This window comes from Chrysochloris asiatica, unplaced genomic scaffold (genome assembly GCF_000296735.1).
Source record: "Chrysochloris asiatica unplaced genomic scaffold, ChrAsi1.0 scaffold00014, whole genome shotgun sequence".
Classification (NCBI taxonomy): Eukaryota; Metazoa; Chordata; class Mammalia; order Afrosoricida; family Chrysochloridae; genus Chrysochloris; species Chrysochloris asiatica.
In genome coordinates this window covers 33,249,997-33,268,566 of record NW_006408532.1, presented here as the reverse complement: position 1 = coordinate 33,268,566, position 18,570 = coordinate 33,249,997, and positions in this window count along the sequence as shown.

Here is an 18,570-nt window from a genome sequence, read left to right as displayed (position 1 = left end):
TGAGTGGTGGAGAAAAGGAAGGACAGAGAGAAGGACATTCTAAAGGGGTTGACTAGCAATAAGGAAAGCAAAGAGGTTTCTAATCTGAGGAAAAGAGAAGATGGTTTCCCTGTCTTATCATGACTTCATTCCATGATTAGAGAAACAGTACTCAGTAGTATGGTGGTGATTGTGTGATTGTGTCTCACCGAGTTGGCTCTGACTCATAGCAACCCTATATAGGGTTTCCAAGACTGTAAATCTTGATGGTAGCAGAAAGTCTCATCTTTCTCTCATGGAGCAGCTGGTAGAGTCTAACTACTGATCTTGTGATTAGTATCCCAGTTGGTAATCCATTACATTAGTAGGGCTCCTTGCTCAATAGTATTTCCAGTACTAATTCTGCAGTTTACTTTGATAGTTCAAAAACTGGGAAGCGTTTTTGGCAAGCGGCCAGGTAATTAGTGAAGAGGGAGGTGGCTGACTTAGGTCTGTTTGCTCTTTGGACAGTTGGTTTACTCCTGAGAGCTCACCATTGTTGTTGTTAAATGCTGTCCAGTGGGTTCTAACTCACAGCAACTCTGTATAGGGTTTCCAAAGGATGGGTTTGAACCACCAACCTTGCAGGTATCAGTTCCATGCTAATCCTATATCAAAAGCTTCTACAGTGGTCTGCAACTGTTGCCTCAGGGCCAAATTTGGTGGCTGCCTGCTTTTGTTAATAAACTTTATTGGAACCTAGTCACACCCATTCATTTGAGTGTCGCTGAGGGTTGCTTTCCTGTGGTAATAGCAGAGTTGAATAGCTGCAAGTGCAAAGCCTAAAAACTCTATGCTATTTGACCTTTACAGAAAGTGTTTACAGACTCCTGTCCAGAACTTAGAAGTTACCTATTTTCTCCTTTTGTATGTTTTTCTAGGAAAGGAAAACACTACAGATCGTCATGTTTAGAAGCAGTCAGTGATGGCTCAGTGATACAATCTTCGTCTTCCACATGACAGACCCTAATAGAAGCAGTCACCACCTCTCTGTCAGCGGCGGTTTCCCTGTTCCTGTGATGAGGAACAGGTTTCAGTGCCGTTTCCTGAATAGGACAGACTAGGAGGAAAAGTCTGGCAACCTGCTTTAAAAAATCAGCAATAAAAACCCTACTACAGATCAGGCTGCGACCCTCAAGGTCAGCAGTTTGAAACTACCAGCTGCTCTGCGAGAGAAAAATGAGGCTTTCTGCTCCCGTTAAGATTTATAGCCTTGGAAACCCTGTACAGGGTCGCTATGAGTCAGAACTGACTCCATGATACATAAGAACAACAACATCAACAGATCACAACTCTATCCATTCATGAAGGTGGTTTAGTCAGCATTTTATTCCAGGGTCTCCATGAGTTGGGGGCCAGTTCGATGGCAGTAGCTAACAGCAACAACGTAACGTGTAAGCTGTCTTAAAAACCCAAGTTAAAAAAATAATGACAACAAATAAAACAGGAAAGTATAATAAAAATTTGCTCCAGTTGCTTAAACTCCTAAATGATTATGCAAATCATGTGGTCAAAGAAGCAAATTGTAAATTAATTGAGAATCCTAACAAGGCTTTTTTATGCTTCACGTTTAATATTTACATGTTTATGTTTTTTATTGCCATCTTGAGTGTGACTATCGAGTTCTCAAATTTAAACTGTCTTCCAATGAAGCAAATAATGAAAGCAAAATTCTTCATTTTGTGTGGTGCTGTAGGATAAGCACTTGAATGGTTCAAACTCACCAGTCACTCCTCGGAAAACCTATCAGATCCATTCAATGGCACTTAACTTTATTTAAAGTTCAGTTTAGGATTGTGAATTAAGACGTTATTGTACATATCAACACTGGGACAGATGTTTAGAGGGACAGTGGAAACAGAATAGCTTTTCTGTGTGGTGAAAGAATAATTCATTCAGGAGATCTTTATTATGCAAATATATGTTAATGCAGCCCCCCTAATTAGCAGTGTAACTTCCTATTCACTATTGTTTTATGTTGTTAAGTGTCCTGGAGTCAGTTCTGACTCCTAGTGACCCTGTATAGGGTTTCTGAGGACAGCTGGGGATTTGAACCACTGACCTTGCAGTTAGCAGTCCAGTGCTTATCCTATAGCCCCACACCTGGACTCCATTAACTAAACTAAGGAGAAACATCATGAATCTGTCCCTCTGAGTTTACAGATGTGGTTACCCCTCAAACACTGTGCCCCAGGTCTTAGCAGGCTGGAATGTTGAGAATGTTCAGTAACCATCAGAGACTAGTTAAAGGAAGGAAAACATTGTGGAAATAAATGAAGATCATCTGGTGTAGTTCTATAGGATAAGCACTGGACTGCTACCCACAAGGTTGGTGGTTCAAACCCAGCAGTCGCTCCTCAGAAAGCTTTTACAGAGTTGCTATGAGTCAGAACTGACTCGATGGCACTTAACAATGGTTCTGCCTCATACCAACCCTGTATAGAGTTTCTGAGGAGTGTCTGGTGAGTTTGAACCACCGGTCTTTGCTATTTGACCCTACAGTGGTTATCCTACAGCACCACACCAGGAGTCCCGTCTATCCAGAGGCACCTAGAAAGAAAGGCCTGGGGATCCATTTCTGAAAAATCAGTCAACGAAAACAAAGGACGGCTTCAGGTATGCCCTGATTAGAGGCTATTGGCATGGGCTAGCTAGGAACAGGGCATCCTATATGATTGGTTATGGGAACATAGGAAACTTTTTCTGATTGGTTCTAAACTGAAATGGGGGTAAAAGTAAGAGAAACTGTCAAGTTCTGGTTATTTATAGGGGTTGTTGTTTGGCTTTCTGGACTGGTTGAGTGTCAGAGTTCTGTTTTGATATATGGTCTGGCCGTTAGTACTTTGTTCATTCAGCCTCTCTGGGAACTTACGAAGGAATGGCTGAAGCCTTTTCAATTCACCTGGTTTTCTTGGCACCATGACATCTGTTTCTCGGTTAAGCTCAGACCTTCAAGAGTTGCTTGTCTCCCTGCCTAGTAACACCCTGCTGTAGAATTTTATCTGGCTAGTGGTCCTCTGTTTATATTGAGACACAGTCCTGTAAGACTCATTTTGTTTTCCACAATCTTGTTGAGAAAGTGGAATGCTACATAGCATCTCCCTACAGGGACCCATGGGGAGGTCTCAGTACCAGAAATAGTTACAGTTTTCCTAAGCGACTATTTTATTTTATCTCATGGCACTGAATTATGTAATGGACTATATTGTTGTTGTTGTTGTTGTTAGATGCCATCAAGTTGATACTGACTCATAATGACCACAGCAGAAGGAAACACTGCCTGATCCTGAGCCAACCTCACCATTGTTGCTATGCTTGAGCCCATTGATGCTGCTACTTTGCCAATCCATCTTGCTGGGGGTCTTCCTCTTTTTTTTTGACCTTCTATCTTACCAAACATGATATCCTTCTCCAGTGACTGGTCCCTCCTGGCAATATGTCCAAAGGATGAGAGATGAATTTTGGTTATCCTGGCCTCCAAGGAGCACTCTGGCTGTACTTCTTCCAACACAGATCTGTTGATTCTTTTGGCAGCCCATGGCCTTTCAATATTCTCCTCCAACACCATAACTCAAAGGCATTAATTCTTCTACAGTCTTCCTTATTCACTGTCCAACTTTCACATGCATATGAAGTTATTGAAAATACCATGGCTTGGGTCAGGCGCACCTTAGTCCTCAAGCTGACATCTCTGTTCTTCAACACTTTAAAAACGTCTTGTGCAGCAGCTTTGCCTAATACAATGCGTCATTTGATTTCTTGACTGCTGCTTCCATTAGTGTTGCTAGTTGATCCAAGAAGAATGAAGTCCTTGACAACTTCAATCTTTTCTCCGTTAATCGGAATGTTGTTTATTTGTCCAGTGGTGAGGATTTTTGTTTTCTTTACATTGAGATGCAATCCATAACGAAGTCCGTGCTCTTTGATCTTCATCAGATCAATGTGTGGACTATATGCATCTTTAAAAAGCAGACAGCCATGTGGATGGCCCATCACTACTGCAAATAGAGGACTTTAGGGGTATTCACTTTGTTGACCAAACACAATGCTGGCTTCATTAAGCTTTACTGTCCTTGTTTTCCCTTTGTATCACTTTTGTTCCTAATTGTTTTTATCTAACCCATTACCAGACCCTTAAGAATTATCTGAGTTTATTTGAGGCTTAAGACCTTGTAGAGATCCATGGTTCTTGTATGGTGCTGTGGGTTAATGCACTGGAAGTCAAAGTCGGTTTGCAACTCAAAGTCAGCGGTTCAAGCTCACTACATACTCCTCAGAAACCCTATACAGGGTCACAATGGGTCAGAACCAACTCAATAGCACTTAAAAACAAAAATGATTCTTGAATTTGAGCTAAACATCAGAATAACCTGGGAAACTTGTTAAAACACAGATATCATTGTCCTCTCCTGATCCTCCAACCTGTCTAGTCTGAGGCAGAGCCTGAGATTTTGAATTTCTAACAAATTCCCAGGAGATGCTGATTCTACTGGTCCAGTGACTATAGATACTTTGACTTTCACTATTATAAGGAGTGGTTACGAATTGGGCTGCGAACCTCAGGGTCAGCAGTTCAAAACTACCAGCCATTCCAAGGGAGAAAGATGAGGCTTTCTGCTCCTGTACAGATACACAGCCTCAGGGTCACTATGAGTCAGAACCGACTCAAAGGCACACAACAACAACAATATCACTATCATAAAGATAAAGCTGATTACTTATATTGTTGTTGTTGTTAGGTATTGTTGAGTCCTTGTACATACCCATACACCATGAGTCCAGTCGGTTCTGACTCATAGTGTATGAGTTTTTGAGAAGTGGCTGCTGAGTTTGAACCAATGACCTTGCAGTTCAAACTGACCTTGCCATCCAGTGCTTATCCAACACCAGGAGTGACCCTGTATAGGGTTTCTAGTGCACACATCTTTATAGGAGCAGAAAACATCATAATTCTCCCAAAGTGTAGCTTGTGGGTTTGAATTGCCAACCTTGTGTTTAGCAGTCCAGTTCTTATCCTATAGCACCACCAGCTAATACTTACATTGTTGTTGTTGTTGTTGTTAAGTGCCGTTGAGTCAGTTCTGACTCATAGCGTCCCTGTATAGGGTTTCCAAGGAGTACCTGGTGAGCTTGAATCATCGACCTTGCAGTTCAAATTGACCTTGCAGTCCAGCACATTAACCCACAGAACCACATTAGGAACCAGAATATCAAATAACTGAATGCTGTTTTGTTTGCACAGTTCTTAATTATGCAACTGGCCCTGGACAAGGCCCTGTGGAGTCAGGAGGTTCTTGCCTTAAGGGAATGTTCTGATTGTCTGCAGAGATAAGAAATATTTGTAAAGGAGAGAAAAGAACAAAGTCTTCAAAATACAGCTCAGGGATTGGGAAATTCAGGTGAGTTTGGATCTTTCTGAAGGAACTCAGAGAGAAAATAGGTCTTTGAAGGTGGGGTTGAATGGAGGACTAAGGACAGCATGAAGGAGCCTTCTGATTAGAGAAGCAGCTGAGGCAAAGGTCTGGTACTGTACAAATGCCCTTAAAGAATCATGCAGAAGGCAGAAGTCCTAAGGGCACAGAGCTATGTTCCTACGTATCCAGAGGGGGGCAGTCCCCACAATCTGGAATCACCTTTGGCTTCATCTTCTGCCCTATTTTCCATATTATCAGATCCCCTTTTTCTTTCAGATAGCATCCTACATTTCTCAATGTTGTTTTCTCACCCTGCCCCTAGTCTTAGTTTCTTAGTGATGCTTTAGCAGAAATAGCACAAGTGGGTGGCTTAAAAAAAAAAAAAAAAAAAGAGGGCTTCCTAGGAGCAGCTGGTGAGCTTGAACCACCAACCTTGCAGTTCAAACTGACTTTGCCTTCCAGAGCATTAATCTACAGCGTCACACTAGTCCAAATTCACTGCACTAGTTCTAGGGGAAGTCTTTGTCAGTTCTAGGGGAAGGTCTTTGTTTCTTTTCAGATTCTGTTTCTTGGTTCCTTGATCGTCTTCATGTGTCCTGACATCTGTCTTCCCCCACTCTGTGCTACATTGGTTCTGTGCCTAATTGACGCTGGCTAGACTTTGTCTCTCCTACTTCGGACATATTATCAGGAGGGACCAGTCGCTGGAGAAGGCTATCATGTTTGATAAGGTAGAGGGTCGGAGAGAAAGAGGAAGACTCCCAGCGAGATGGATTGGCAAAGTAGCAGCATCAATGGGCTCAAGTGTAGCAATGATTGTGAGGTTGGCCCAGGACCTGGCAGTGTTTCCTTCTGTTGTGCATAGGGTCACTATTAGTAGGTACTGACTTGATGGCACCTAACAAGAACAACATTGATTGGATTAAGTAAAACACACCCTACACTGATACGGCCTCATTAATTTAAGAAATAAAACACTATTCTAAATGAGATTGCATCCACAGGTATGGTGGTAGTGGTTATGTGCCCTTGAGTTAGTTCCAACTTATAACGACCCTGCATAGGTTTTCTGAGGCTGTAAATCTTTACGGGAACAGAAAGCTCATCTTTCTCCTGCAGAACAGCTGATAGTTTCTAACTGCTTACTTTGAGGTTATCAGTCCAATTCATAACCACTATGCTACCAGAGCTTCTTTTAGCCACAAGTATAGGGGTTAGGAATTGCAATATTTTATCCAAAAAATAAAAATAAAAAAGAATTTAAGCCTTAACTTGCAGTATTGAAGGACTCTATGGGCAAAAAATCAAATGGCGCAGGGAGCATCAAAAGATGTAAGGAATACACAGAGTCACTGTACCAAAAATAATTGGTGTATGTTCAGCCATTTGAAGAGGATACATGTGATGCAGAACAAATGGTATTAAAAGAAGTGCAGGCTGTACTGAAGACATAGGCAAAAACAAGCCTCCAGGAATTGACTGAGTATCAACTGAAATGTTTCAACAAGCTAATGCAGAGGTGGAGGTGCTCACTTGTCTATGCCAAGAAATACGGAAGATCTGACCAACCCATATTTGTGCCCATTCCTAAGAAAGGTGACATAACAGAATGCAGAAGTCATTGAACAGCACTATTAATATCATATACACACAAAATTTTTAAAAACGGTTGCAGCCGTACTTTGGCAGGGAGCTGCCAGAAATTTAAGCCCGTTTCAGAAAAGGATATGGAATGAGGGATATCATTGCTGATGTCAGGCTGAAAGTAAAGAACACCAGAAAGATGTTTGTTGTTATACTGTGGGACCCTAAGAAGAAAACTCCATTTTCTACTTAGGCTAAAGCACGTCTCCCTGTTTCAGGAATGTGCCTGGTCAGTTAGTACCAGACGGAGATGATCCCCTTCCCCAACGAGCCATAAAAGTAGAGATAAACTCTCCTGACAAACCCAAGGCTAGATAATGTATGTCTTCCTTACCCTAATTAAACTGTCCTAATGAAGCTATCCTAGCTATAGGTAGTGGCCAATCGAATTGTGTAATCTCGTACCTTACCAAGTGTAAACCAATCCTAGAGAAGTTAGGTAGAAGATCCCCGAATCTGTTTGTAAAAATCTATAAAACCCCCACTACCAGAGAGCTCGGGGCTCTTTCCCTACTCCCCTGTGTCGGATAAGGTTAGAGACCTGGCTCGAGCTTGAATAAACAACCCTTATGTATCCTGGGTGGTCACTGGGGACCCTGAACTCTGGGCATAACAATACCAATTTATAGTGACCCCATATAGGGTTTCCAAGGAGCGACTGGTGAGTTTGAACTGTCTACTGGTTTCCAAGGAGTGACTGGCGAGTTTGAACAGCAGTTCAAACTGCCCTTGCGGTTGAGTGCTTATCCTATGCAAAGTTATCTGACTGTGTGGATCATGAACAGACTATGGATAACATTACCAAGAATGGGTATTCCAGAACGCTTCATTGTACTCATGAAGAACCTGTACATAGAACAAGAGGCAGTTTTTCTAACAAACAAGGGGACACTGAATTGTTTAAAATGAGGAAATCAGGTTTGTATCCTTTCATCATGCTTATTCAATATCCATGTGTTACACAAATAATCCAAGAAGCTGGACAATGTATGAAGAAGAATATGACATCAAGATTGGGGGAAGACTCATGAACAACGTTCAATATACAGATGAGGCAACCTTGCTTGCAGGAAGCTAAAAGGATTTGAAGTACTTACTAATGAAGATCATACACTACAGCCTTCTGTATGGACTACACCCCAATGTAAAGAAAATGAAAATTGTCACAAATGGACCAATATATAACATCATGACAAACCAAGAAAATATTGAAGTTTTCAAATATTTTCATTTTGCTTGGATCCACAATGAGCATTCAGGAAGCAGCAGTCAAGAAAATCAAATGATGTATTGCAAAGGGCAAATATTGCAAAGGACTTCTTTAACGTTTTAAAGAGCAAAGAATGTCACTTTGAGGGCTAATCAGTGTCTGAGAGGAGCTATTGTATTTTCAATAGCTTCATATGCATGTGAAAGCTGAAGAATGAATAAGTAAGACTGGAGAAGAATTCATGCATTTGAATTATGGTGTTGGTGAAGAGTTTTGAAAAGTACTTGTTAAGTGCCATCAAGTCGATTCCGACCCATAGCGACCCTGTATGGGGTTTCCAAGGAGAAGCTGGTGAGTTTGAACCGCCGACCTTGCAGTTCAAATGGCTTTGCAGTCTGGCGCATTAACCCACAGCGCCACACCAGGACTCCTGAAAAGTACTATGGACTGCCAAAAGAACAAACAAAGCTGTCTTGGAGGAAGAGCAGTCCTTGGAAGGGAGGTTGGCAAGACTTTGCCTCAAGTACTTTGGAGACATTGTGAGGAGGAACCAGCTCCTAGAAAAGGACATCATGCTTGGCAAAGAAGAAGGTCAGTGTAGAAGAGGAAGACCTCCAACGAGATGGATTGACACCTTGGACTCAAACATAAGAACAGTTGTAAGATGGCACAGGATCAGGTAGGACTCATAGGTTGCTGTGAGCTGAAACTGACTGGAGGTCACCCTAGTTATAGCAACGATGTTTTAGAGACAAAATTCATTCCATAATACCCTTAATCTCTCTTTCACCGAGATCCACTTTTACTCCCCCTCTCCCTACAGGAAAGCATGGTGGCTCCATATGATAAGCACTGGACTGTGAACCTAAAGATCTGTGGTTTGATCCCACCAGCCACTTTGTGAGAGAAAAATGAGGCTTTCTGCTTCTGCAAAGATACAAAAAGCTTTGCAAATCCTATAAAAGGTCTCTATGTGTCAGAACTGACTCGACTGCACTTATAACAGATCCCACAAGGCACAGTTCAAATGCCAACACCAATTTAAATAAAATAGTCCAGGTTCTTCCCCAAATCCTCCTTTATCCAGTAACTTGCACTGAGGTGAGTAACATTGCACTGATTTGTGTCCAAGTTTTACTCAGGGGGGCAGTCAGTGGTGGCTCACTGGTAAGAATTCTCACCCACGAAGGTGAAGCCGGCTTCGATTCCTGGTCAATGCTATTCATGTGCAGCCACCATCTGTCTACCATTGGAGGGATGGGTGTTGCTAGTAGCTAACAACTCTGACAAGTTCTACTCATCTGTGAATTTTAGTTTCTCTGTAATTTTAGTGTGAGAATCCTTTATCAAATTGTGGTCCACAGATCAGTATTACCAATCAGCATCTCTTGGGAACTTAAAAATGCATGCACTCAGGCCCCACCCAGGACTATTGAAGGAAACTCTGTGGGTGGGGCCAGCAATCTGAGGTTCAACAAGCCCTCCAGGTGATTCTGATCAGTGATAGTCTATGAGGAAAGCTAATTATTGGCAAGTGGCCAGCAAATCCCTCCCAGAGAAACTGCTCCTGCCTCCCAGAAGAAATCCCTACTCTCTAATTACCAACACTCCATCTTAAGAGTGAAGATGTTGCATTTCTTATAAGATGAACAGTTTTAATTTGCTCGTCAGTTTGCTTTAAAAATAGAATGAGGATGTTTGCTCCATAGGTTCAACATTCCATTGACTTTATTATATAGTACAAATGCCAGACCACTTTAAAAAATGGTTATAATTCTGCCATAGATAATGAATACTTTAGAGTGCTGTGTAACAAATTGGATAATAACAATGATTTAGTAGAAGCCAAGCTCTCTAATAGAAGGAAGAAAAGCCCTGCAGATTAGTTTCATTTTTAAAAAAAATTATGCTCATTTGAAGGAAACCGTATCTTTCAAATGGATGTAATCCTTAGGTGCAATAAATGGTTCACACTCTCAGTTGCTAACTGAAAAGTTTGAGATCTGAGTCCACCCCGAAGCACTCTGGTGATCTACTTCCAAAAATTCATCATTGAAAATCCTTTATAGCAACTGGTTACTGGCATGTCCATATTTAAAATCTTCTAATTGTGGTGCTGTGGTAGCGTAGTGGTTATGAATTGGGCTGTGAACCACAAGGTCAGCGGTTCGAAACTACCAGCTGTTCCACGGGAGAAAGATGAGGCTTTCTGCTCCTGTAAAGATTTACAGCTTTGGAAACCCTGTACAGGGTCGCTATGAGTCGGAACCGACTGCATGGCACATAAAAACAACAACAACAATGTGGTGCTGTGGGTTAATGAGCCAGATTGCAAAGCAGCTTGAATTGCAAGGTCGGTGGCTCAAGCTCACCAGCTTACTCCTTGGAAACCCTATACAGAGTCGCTATGTGTCAGAACCTACTCAACAGCACTTAACAACAACAACAATGCCTTGCTAAATCCTATGACACTTATTCATAAGAAGAATTGAAAAAAATCAACTCTAGAAACACTACATTGTTAAAGGATTTGCAATATATTGCATTCCCCCCCCCCCCAGTGAAGTTATAATTGCTTGGCCATATGTTTAAAGTGTGTTAGATGCTTTTTCTATAATATATATATATATAATGTTGTTGTTGTTGTTAAGTGCTGTTGAGTTGATTCTGACCCATAGCGACCCTGTGTAGGGTTTCTAAGGAGCATATGGTGAGCTTGAATCATCGACCTTGTAGTTCAAACTACTTTGCAGTCTGGCACATTAACACACAGCGCCATACCAGGACTCCATGTAATATGTAATGGAACACAATTTGTAATTTGTAATATCTATCTATCTATCTATCTATCTATCTATCTATCTATCTATCTATCTATCTATATACATATGTATATATCCTGGTGAGGCATGGCAGGATAATGCACTGAAACACAAGGTCAATTTGAACCCCAAGGTCAACAGTTCAAACCCACCAGCTGCCCCTTGGAAACTCTATACAGGGTCTCTATGAGTCAAAACTGACTTGAAGGTACATAACAACAACAAAAGTACTTATTTTAGATTAAAATAGTATCTAAGTAAAATTGTCTTTGTTAATTTTCCCCTGAGTTTTAGTAACTCCCATGGAACTACTGCTGCAATCTATATACAGAATGTTTCCTTCACCCTCCAAAATTTCCTTGCATAACTTTGCAGTCTATCCCTCCCTCCCATGAACTGAGAGGATTTGCTTCTTGTTACTATGCATTAATTAGCATTCTCTATAAATTAGGAGTCCTGGTGTGGCGCTGTGGGTTAATACGCCAGCCGGCAAAGCCTTTTAAACTGCAAGGTTGGTGGTTCAAGCTCACCAGTTACTCCTTGGAAACCCTATACAGGGTCACTATGGGTAGGAACCGACTTGACGGCACTTAACAACAAAGTAAAAGAAATTGTCTAATATATACTCTCTTATGTCTGTCTGCTTCCATTCAGCCAAGAGGCTGTGAAAATCACTGGTAAGCATATACCTTGGTGGAAAAAAAAAAAGCTAGATTGATCATGATGAATTCAACTTTTTCAGGATCTTAGCAAATGATTCCTCACTACTTAGCTAACTCTTTAACACCTTTAATATGTCTTTAAAACACATTTTATCTAACTTTTTCACTTGTCTTCTAAGGGAAGTTTGATTTGTTTTTTCCAAATAAGATCCTGTATGTTGCCACTCCATTTAAAATAACCTCTAGGAGACTTTCCTAGCATGTGTTTCACTTCTGTTCTCAGATTATATCTGTGGCCTAGTTACTTGTTATTAAGTGCTGTCCAGTCAGTTGAGTGGCTGGTGAGCTTGAACCACTGACCTTGAGGTTCAAATCGACTTTGCAGTCCAGTGCATTAACCCACAGCGCCACACCAGGACTCCACTTAATAGTTACTTCTTCCCCAAATGTAATTGTTTGCATAGTTATTTCAGCCAGGCTCTCACCTGTGGGTATTTTCTATTCAAGGTTGAGTCAGACACCAATCTATTATGTCCGGCACACCCAGGAAACATGTATAAAAATCCCTGAGGAGTCACTGTGGGTTAATGCGCTGGACTGCAAAGTCAGTTTGAACCACAAAGCTGGCTTTTTAGTGTCACCAGCCGCTCTTCGGAAACCCTATACAGAGTCTCTGTGGGTCAGAACAGACTCGATGACACTTAATAACAACAGGCTTGAGATGGTGTGGTACTGGAGGATCAGCACTGGGCTGCTAACTGCAAAGTCGGTGGTTCTAACCCACCAGTCACTCCTCAGAAACTGCTTACAGAGTCACTATGACTCTATGGTATGTAACAACAGGCTTGAGATGGAGCACATTGGCACTGTAGGATAAACTGTGTGCTGCGAACCCTCTGGTTGGTTCCAGCCCACCAGCCACTCCACAGGAGAAAGGCAAAGCATTCTGCATTGAGTCAGTACTTACTTGAGAGCACTAAACAACAATAACAAAGGATTGAGATAAGCATGACTACTAACCACAAGGTCGGAGGTTCAAATCCACCAGCTGTTCCCTCAGAAACCCTATACAGGGTCACTATGAGGTGGAACCAACTTGACATCACTTAACAACAACAGACTTATGGCACAGTGGGTTAAGGGTTGCACTGGTAACCAAAAGCTTGGCAGTTTGAATACCTCACCAACTCTGCAGGAGAAAGATGAGGAAATCTGCTTCCGTAAAGAATTACAACTTTGGAAATCCTAATGAACAATTGTACTCTGTCCCATAGGGCCATGTTTCAGGCAGAACTGATTCAATGGAAGTTGTGTTTTAGCCTTGAAATGAGAGCTAAGTATCATGCCCCTCATGGTTGTTAGTCATACTACCTAAACGGCTCTCAAAAAAATCTTTCTCAAGTCCAACATTTGGCCTCTTCAACTTTAACCTTTTCATCCTCTCAAGGTATGTGAGTGGTTAAGGTTGCAAGACTAGTTTTCGGAAACTCCTCTTACAAACATTTAGAATTCAAGACGTTGGCATGTTGTTGAACTTTGAAGCTGAAATATGTCTATATCCCATTATATATTCCATCAACATTTTTTCCGAGTTGTCATTTGCCTTTTGTTTTTCTATAGTTTTACCTTTGATGTACCAATGTTTAAAATTTTTACCTAATGAAATATTTTTATGGTTCTGATATTTTGTTCGTTAAAAACCCCAACAACACATTTTGTATTGCTAAATTTGTTTGAATATTTACCTGTATTGTCTTCTGGCATTTTATGAATTCCTTCTCTATATCTGAGGCATTTGGTGAGTTAGGGATCTAACTTTTCTTTTCCCCCCCAAATAATAAGTCATCTAAATACTTATATACATGTAGTCCTCAATTTTTAATGATCACACGTTCCCATATTTCATACTTACTATGTTGTTGTTGTTGTTAAGTGCCATCGAGTCGGGTCCGACCCATAGCGACCCTGTACAGGGTTTCCAAGGGTGTAAATCTTTATGGGAGTAGAAAGCCTCATCTTTCTCCCGCGGAGTGGCTGGTAGTTTCGAACCGCTGACCTTAAGGTTCGCAGCCCGATTCGTAACCACTACGCCCACTACGCTACCAGAGCTCCTTACTATAGTAGTAAAAAATCTACTATCCAATTATTCTGCCCCATAATACATGCATCTGGCAGTAACGAACACTGAGGTACGAGGCCAGAGTAATGCTAGTTGTGATGGTTTAGGTTCCATATTAATTTATATGGGCCATGATTCACAGTGCTTTGACAGTTATGTTGTTAAATGCTGTCAAGATGGTACTTACTTATATTGACTCATGCACAGCAAAAGAAACACCGCCTGCACCATCCTCACAATTGTAGTTACATTTGAGACCATTGTTGCAGCCACTGTGTCAATCCATCTCATTGAGGGTCTTCCGCTTTTTCACTGACCCTCTATTTTACAAAGCAAGATATTGTTTTGCAAGGCCTGGTCCTTCCTGATAATGTGTTCAAGTACTTATTTCCTTCAAGACAGATTTGTTTGTTTTTCTGGTAGTCGATGCATGGTATTTTCAATATTTTTTGCCAATACCATAATTCAATGGCATTAGTTTTACTACAGTCTTCCTATTCATTGCCCAGCCTTCACAGGCATATGAGATGATTGCAAATACCAGGATATGGCATCTTTGTTCTCTAAACCTTTAAAGAGGTCTTTAGCAGATTTATCCAATGTAATAAGTCATTTGATTTCTCGACAGCTGATTATAGAATTGATTGTGGATCCAAGTAAAATGGAGTCCTTGACAACCTCAATCTTTTCTCTGTTTATCATGATGTTGCTTATTAGTCCAGTTGTGAGGATTTCTTTTTCCTTTACATTGAGTTATAATCCATACTGAAGACCACTAGCATTCAGTGCCTCAAGTCCTCTTGGCTTCAAGGAAGTAAGGTTGTGTCATCTGCATATTGAAACTTGTTGATGAGTCTGTTTCCAATCCTGATGTCATGTTCTTCTTTATACAATCCAGTTACTTGGATTATTTGCTCAGCATATAGATTTAATAAGTATGGTGAAAAGATACACCCCTGATACACATCTTTCCTGATTTAAGCCATTTGTTACCCCCCTTATTCTTTTTGAATGACAGCCTCTAGGTTTATGTATAGGTTCTGTCTGAGCACAAATAAGTGTTCTGAAATTTTCATTCTTCACAATCTTATCCATATTTTTTTATGATGTACACAGTTGAATACCATTGCATAGTCAATAAAACATCTTTCCAATGTTATCTGCTTTCAGCCAAGATCCAACTGATGTCAGCAATTATATCATTTCTGGCCTTTTCCTATTGATGCATTGCTATGACTGTTTTTGAATTATTTTTAGCAATATTTGACATTCATGTGATATCAATGGTATTCTTAGATAATTTACACATTCTGTTGGGTCACCTTTCTTTGGAATGGGCACAAATAAGTACCTTTTCTAGTTAGTTGGCCAAATTTCTTGGCATAGACAATTAAGTGTGCTAACTCAGCATCACTTTGTTGAAACATTTCAGTTGGTATTATATCTGTTCCTGAAGCTTTATTTTTCACTCATGCTTTCAGGAAAGATTCAACTTCTCCCTTCAATACCATCAATTCTTAATCATATGCTACCTCTTGAAATGGTTGAATGTATACTAATTCCTTTTGTACCACTGACTATGCATTCCTTCAATCTTCTGTTGATGCTTTCTGAATTGCTTAATATTTTGCCCATGGAATTCTTCACTATTACAACCATCAAGGATCAAGTTTCTTCTGTTCTTTCAACTCAAGAAATGCTGAGCTGCAGGACCATAGCCTTGGCTGACACCATGGTGAATTTGTATAGCATAGTCCACAAAGACAATGTTCTACATCCTATTTTTGTGAGTAACAACTGGAATCTTATAAGCTCACAAGCAACTATCTGAAGTGCAACTATTGGTCTTTTCTTATGCAGAGTGATGAAAATTGATGATACTTGGGATCAATTAGTCCAGTGGATTAATGTAACTCGTGAACATCAGTCTTTACAACCCTGAGACCAGAAGAATGATATGGTGCCTGACTACAACTACCGATGTACTGAAAGGAATCCTATTAGAAGGTCCAGTGTAGAGTAGGAGAAAATGTGGAGTAATATTCAAAGTTGTGAAAAAGATCAAGCCTACTGGTTAGAAAGAGACTGGAGGAACCCAAGAGTATGACCCTTGATCCTGTGGCTCAATTTTCAGCAAAATAGTAAATAAGTTTATAGGGGGAACACCAATTCTAGTGAGGAACATACAACATGGAAAGGTCAATCATTCATGATCGAAGGGCAGCATTTACCTAAGGACAAAATTCGGAAGTGTTGGAAAGATGGTGGAAGGGAAACAAGAATCACAGGGAGGGAGGGAGATAAGTATTGCTATATTGAGGGAATTTCATCATTGAAATAAAATGAAGTATAAGACTTGTTGAATGTAAAACTGATGATCTGCTCTGTAAACCTGCACTCAATTCACAACGAAAAGTTGTTTTGAAAAATAAAGAAAAGCTGAGCTGCTCTTTTTGGCTATCTTACTCCAGGTCTTGGCACATTTGGCATTCATGCAATGATGTAATTTGGCACTAAATGATATCATTTAGCAGTTACAGAATGATGTAGTCAGGAGTGGTGGCTTCATATTAGAGGTACTGGACTTGGAACCACAAGATTTATGGCTCGAGTCTGTCAGAAGCTCCTTGGGAGAAAGATGAGACTTTCTGCTCCCATGCAGAATTTAAAGCCTTAGAAACTCTATTCAGGGTTGCTATGAGTCAGAACCAACTCCACAGCACTTAACAACAGCAAATGATGTAGTCATCTTCTGTTTTGTAATCTAATGTTGTCATCTCCCACTTTTGTTGTTGTTGTTAGGTGCCATCGAGTTGGCACCGACCCATAACGATCCTATGCACAACAGAATGAAACACTGTTCGATCCTTGGCCAATCTCACAATTGTTGCCACACTTGAGTCCATTGATGCTGCCACTTTGCCAATCCATCTTGCTGGGAGGTCTTCCTCTTTTTCTCTGACCCTTCACCTTACCAAACATGATATCCTTCTCCAGTGACTGGTCCCGCCTGACAATATGTCCAAAGTCATGTAGCCAATTTTCACACAATGATTTAGTCTTTAGTCAAGTTGCTTTGATTCATGTTGTTGTTGTTGTTATTAGGTGCTATCCAGTTGGTTCCAACTCATAGCGACCCTGTGTACAACAAAACGAAACACTGCCCGGTGTTGTGCCATCCTCACAATTGTTACTATGTTTGAACCCATTACTGCTGCCATCGCTTGGGGTCTTCTTTTTTTTCTCTGACCTGCCACTTAACCAAACATGGTGTTCTTCTCCAGAGACTGGTCCCTCCTGATAACATGTCCAAAGGTATGAGACACAAAGTCTGAACATCCTGACTTCTAAGGAGCATTCTGGAAGTACTTCTTCCAACATAAATTTGTTTGTTCTTCTGTCAGCACATGGTACTTTCAACAGTCTTCTCCAACACCATAACACAAATGCATCAATGTTTCTATTGTCATTCTTATTCATTGCTCAACTTTCAAATGCACGTGAAGTTATTGAAAATATCATGACGTACGTCTTCAAACTAACATCTTTATACTTGAACACTTTAAAAAGGTCTTTTGCAACAGAATTGCTTACTGCAGTACATCATTTGATTTCTTAACTGTTGCTTCCATGAGTGTTGAATTTGGATCCAAGTAAAATGAAGTCTTTGACAACTTCAATCTTTTCTTCATTTATAATGATGTTATTTATTAGTCTAAGTGGGAGGATTTTTTTCTTTGCATTAAATTGTAGCCCACATTGAAGGACGTTATCTTTGATCTTCATCAGTATTTTAAGTCCTCTTCACTTTCAGCAAGCAAAGTTATATCATCTGCATATCACAGGTTGTCAATGAGTCTTCCTCCAATCCTGATGCAACTTTTCTTTTAATATAATCCAACTTCTCGGATTATTTGCTCAACATACGTATTGAATAAGTATGGTGATGTTAAACCATTTAATATCCCCTTGTTCTGTTCTTATAATTGTCTCTTGGTCTATGTACAGGTTCCTCATGTTCTGTAATATTCATTCTTTACAATGTTACCTATAACTTGTCATGATCCATACTGCCGAAGGCCTTTGCATAGTCATTAAAGCAAAGGTAAACATCTTTCTAGTATTCTGGGCTTTTGACCAAGATCCATGTGAGGTCAACAATGATATTCATTGTTCCACTTCCTTGTCTGAATCAGGCTTAAACCTCTGGCAATTCCTGGTCGACGTATTGTTTCAGCCATTTTTAAATCATCTTTAGCAAAATTTTATCAGCATATGATATTAATGACATTGTTTACTGATTTCTGCATTGTATTGGGTCACCTATCTTTGGAATGGGCACATATATGGATCTCGTCCAATCAGTTTGCCAGGTGTTTGAAATTGGTCTAAAGTACTTTTTGGAAAACAGTGTTTGAAATTGGTCTAAAGTAGTAAATTTAGCTAGATTAGCATTACTTGTGGCACTTATGAGTGTTCCCATCCCCTATTTATTGAGTTAATTTGAAGAGGTGGAGCCCAGAAACCCTGTAAAGGAAAGTGCACTCTTGGTGGTGGTATGCTGTGGAGTCGGTTCCAACTCATAGTGACCCACATAGCATTTCCAAGGCTATAAATCTTTATGGGAGTAGAAAGCCTCATCTTTCTCCCCTGGGACAGCTAGCTGATCGTTTCAAACTGC